The 3,987-nt window shown below is 39.1% G+C and overlaps 1 non-coding gene across 1 annotated transcript; it reads right to left on the minus strand.

Moving 5' to 3' along the window:
- Window positions 1-201: 201 nt before the first annotated feature.
- Window positions 202-317, minus strand: LOC142428273 (U5 spliceosomal RNA). Its single transcript, XR_012780199.1, has one exon. It is a non-coding gene; the product is annotated as a U5 spliceosomal RNA (small nuclear RNA).
- Window positions 318-3,987: the final 3,670 nt, after the last annotated feature.

Below are 3,987 nucleotides of genomic sequence, written 5' to 3' on the forward strand. Positions count from 1 at the left end.
GTTGCCATGGTTTCCAAAACATTTTCTACTAAAGCTCTTCTTATAAAACCCTCTTTTTCCCCCTCTCTCCCTCTTTGATCAAATATATATATCTCCTTTGATCAATTGTATATATATATCCTTTGATCAAGTATATATATATATATATATATATATATATATATATATATATATATATATATACATACAATTTTTTTAGTAAGCCTTGCAAGTGCATGGCCTCAAAAAATTAGTTTATGACTCAGAATTGTTCCTCTCCATGGAAATCTTTAGTAAAAGGCAAAAGATTTATACGATCTGAAGAGAAACCAGAGTATGCTCAATTATATTTTGTTATTGTTAATTTGTATCTTACACTGTCCGTTGTCTCCCTTCACCCACATTTCTGTTATCATCCCCTTTGGAGGTGGGGCGGCTATATATCCAGCCATATGATAGGTCCCCCGTTTTTTACCCTTCCCCCTACCTGATCATCCACCTAGCCTCATTACATCACTACTCTCATTATTGTTCCTGAGGGGTTTATCTTTCCTGAAGTCCATGTGTCGAGCGCTCTTAGCTGTACCAATATGTATTCTCTGGTCTATCCAGATTTGTAAGTTAGAACTGGGTTACGGCCTTGCGCGTAGGGAGCGAGTATTCAAGAACTAGATGAATGATGTGTGATTTGTCGGTGCTATACTGCACCTGGGTTGAATCATCCCTTCCTTATACTACTTCTGAGGGTGTGGGTGGTATCCAATTATCTACAGATGGGATTTGGGTTCCACTCCAACCCCCCTCTCTCAAATCAATATAATTGTTTGTTTTGGATCTTTTGAGACCTGATGGCTGATCCCATCAACACCTCATGATCACACAGGCTGGTGTGTTTCTTCCATGTGGGCTCATTTGCTTCCCTGCTAGATGACTGCTTGTTTGACTTGAAGCCTTTAAGACTCCAGACGTTATATGTTTTGATAGCTGGGTACCATCCGCTCTCTTCACCACATTTGCTTATGCACCCATTTTGTCTTCAGCAATTGTGTCGGGAAGGTGAGTATCAAAGAGAGCCAGGTAATCAGAACAAAGTGTTCTTGGGTTAAGGGAGGCCGTGAGCGAGGCCCAAATTCCATCTGCTATCTTACACCTTTTCATATAAATATATGTTCATTGGCTTCTATCCCTTTCATTATAAATTAATATATTTACATATCTATAGACCCATAGCTATACCTCTATAAATAGCTTTTGACTCCTATTTCTTCCCTCTATTTCCTTTCACCTTCCTTCTATCCCACTATCATACTCACCTTCCATTTGGCTCTCAGTATTTCCTCTTGGATACATTGCTCTTCATAAAACCCTACTCGGGATTATACACCCTCCTCACCATCAATTTTAGATCTCTTGTTTTTCCCTTTGTCTATGAGTTTGTTGGCTCCCCACTCTCTCTCCCCGCCCCATCTTCTTCCATGTCCCCCCTGAACTGCCGGTCCTGTAGTTTCTCTTTGGGATTGCTCATCCTGCCTATCTTATATAGACAGACAGAGGGTGGAAGAAAAACCAAAACATAATAAAACAAAAACAAAGCAACAACAAAAAATAATAGATAGTTCCAGGTCTGTCTGGTGATCCTAATGTATTTTTTCCGATCAAGTCTGAAGAGGTGACAAGCCCTGTACCCCAGGCCAGAAGTCTATTTTCAGGATTCTTTGATGACTTGGTTACTTTGTTCCCCTTACTGTCCAGGTACACTCCCTTTGCCTCTCACCCCACTGTGCATGGGGCATATCAGGTACACTTTCCTGCACAATGTCTCCAGTGCTGTCCCTTGTACTGTTATGGGTCAGTGATAAAATGTCTTGTCTTGTGGTGGGGCAGGCCCTACGGTGCTCTCTATGCTCTGAGCATGATGTCGTCCCTGGGGCTTGATGTGTCATGATGAAGTTCTTTCTCTCTCTCTCCCCCTTAGTTCGGTCCTGTGTGGTCTGGACAGAGCCACCTCTCTCCCCAGGCTATATCTTCAGTGTTGTCCTCTGTATTGCCTTCTGGGGAGACGGTCAACATAGATCGACTTGGGTTGTTCTTACAGCTCTTATAGCAATCCATACATCAATTGTATCAAGCATATTTGTACATACATTGCCATCATTATTTACTAAACATTTACTTTTTATGGACACCTTAATATCACTTCCTCTTTTTTCTCTCCCTCCCCCAACACCCGCGTGACTCTTTGATAAATTATGTATTATTATTTTCTTATCTTACACCGACCATGTCTCACTTCCCACAGTTTCTGTTGTTTGTCCTAGAGGGGGTGTGTGTGGTTTATGTGTCAATCATTGTAATCAGTTCCCTCTTCTTCCCCTTCTCTTCCCACCCTCCCACCACCCTCCTGGTATCGCTACTCCCATTCCTTTTCTTGGATTCCGTGTTCATGGGCTCTCATCTCTTATATGTACCTGTGCACATGCTCTGGTCTAGCCCGCAGTGAAAGGAAGGACTGGAGTCATGATAGTGGGGAAAGAGGAAGCATCAAGGAACCAGAGGGATATTGTGTGTTTCATTGGTGCTATTTTGAGCTGTGGTTGACTCATCCCTTTCCTTGTGACCCTTCTGAATAGATGTCCTATTGTCTACAGATGGATTTTGTGTCTCTGCTCTGACCAACCTGGCATTCTGTGATGCTCACACTCCCAGCACAATTTCTGAACACAAAATGGGCACATAAGCAAGGGTGGTGAAGAAATCGGATAGTGCCAGGCTATCAGAAGATATAGCATCTGGGGTCCTAATGACTTGAAGTTAAACAAGCAGCACTCTAGCAGAGAAGCAACTAACCCACATGGAAGAACACCATCTGTGCTATCATGAGGTGTCCACAGGATCAGTTGACAGGCAATAGAAAACCCCAAACAAATAAAAAACCATATTGTTGAGAATGAGGGGTCACGTTTATGATATCATTTAAAATACCATGGCTTGGGTCAGGTACACCATATTCCTCAAGGTAATATTTTTATTATTAAAATTTTAAAGATATATTTTGCAGCAGATTCACCAAACGCAATATGTCATTAAGTTCGGTTTGAGTTGATTTAGTTTAGTCTAGTCTAATTTGATTTAGTTTAATTTAGGACCCAATTGCAGTAAAATCCTGAAGAACTTCATTTTTTACTATTTTAAGTGGGTAAATACATAGAACACTTAAAATGCTTATGTAGGAGATGTTTGTTTCATTTTCCTCATTAACTTTGTTCATTAAATCATTTATTATAGTGGTATCAATTCAGGAATATTAATTGTATCCTTTACATTTAAAAAATTATTTTATTGGGGCTCATATAACTCATCGCAATCCATACATACATCAATTGTGTAAACCACACTTATACATTCGTTGCCTTCATCATTCTCAAAATTTGCCTTCTGCTTCGGTTCCTGGAAGCCGATTTTCCTTTTTATCCCAACCCCTTTCCTCCCCACTCACCCCTCCTGTATCCTTTATATTTTTATACAATTCTAAGTTATATATTTTATTGTTCATAGTTGTCCAGATTTTTGATGTATTGAGAACATTTTCATTTCATATTAGGCATTTCCAGTTATGTCTTTTACAATGACACTCTGCAATTTTTCAATGATGTATAATGATTTCATAACTTGGGGACACATACCCATGGTAATGACCTTTATAAAACAGAAAACATTGCTGTGTGCACTTTATTTTGCTTTTAGATTTACAGTCGTTGATCACCTGAAAGTTACTTATGTTAGTATGCTGCCCTGTACCACCCTCAGAGTTGTTCTATTCATTTCAATAGGAACATTTTTAATAGAGTTTTGCTTTCCATCTTGAAATGCCCTAATTATTTTGTAATGTATACAATTATATTAACTCTGTTGTAATGTTTTATCTTATATTTGAAATAAAAATGTCATATTTCCAACCTGGCAATAACAAGTAGAAGAATTTAACTGCTGTTAACTTACATACATCAC

Source organism: Tenrec ecaudatus, chromosome 15 (assembly GCF_050624435.1).
Source record: "Tenrec ecaudatus isolate mTenEca1 chromosome 15, mTenEca1.hap1, whole genome shotgun sequence".
Taxonomy (NCBI): Eukaryota; Metazoa; Chordata; class Mammalia; order Afrosoricida; family Tenrecidae; genus Tenrec; species Tenrec ecaudatus.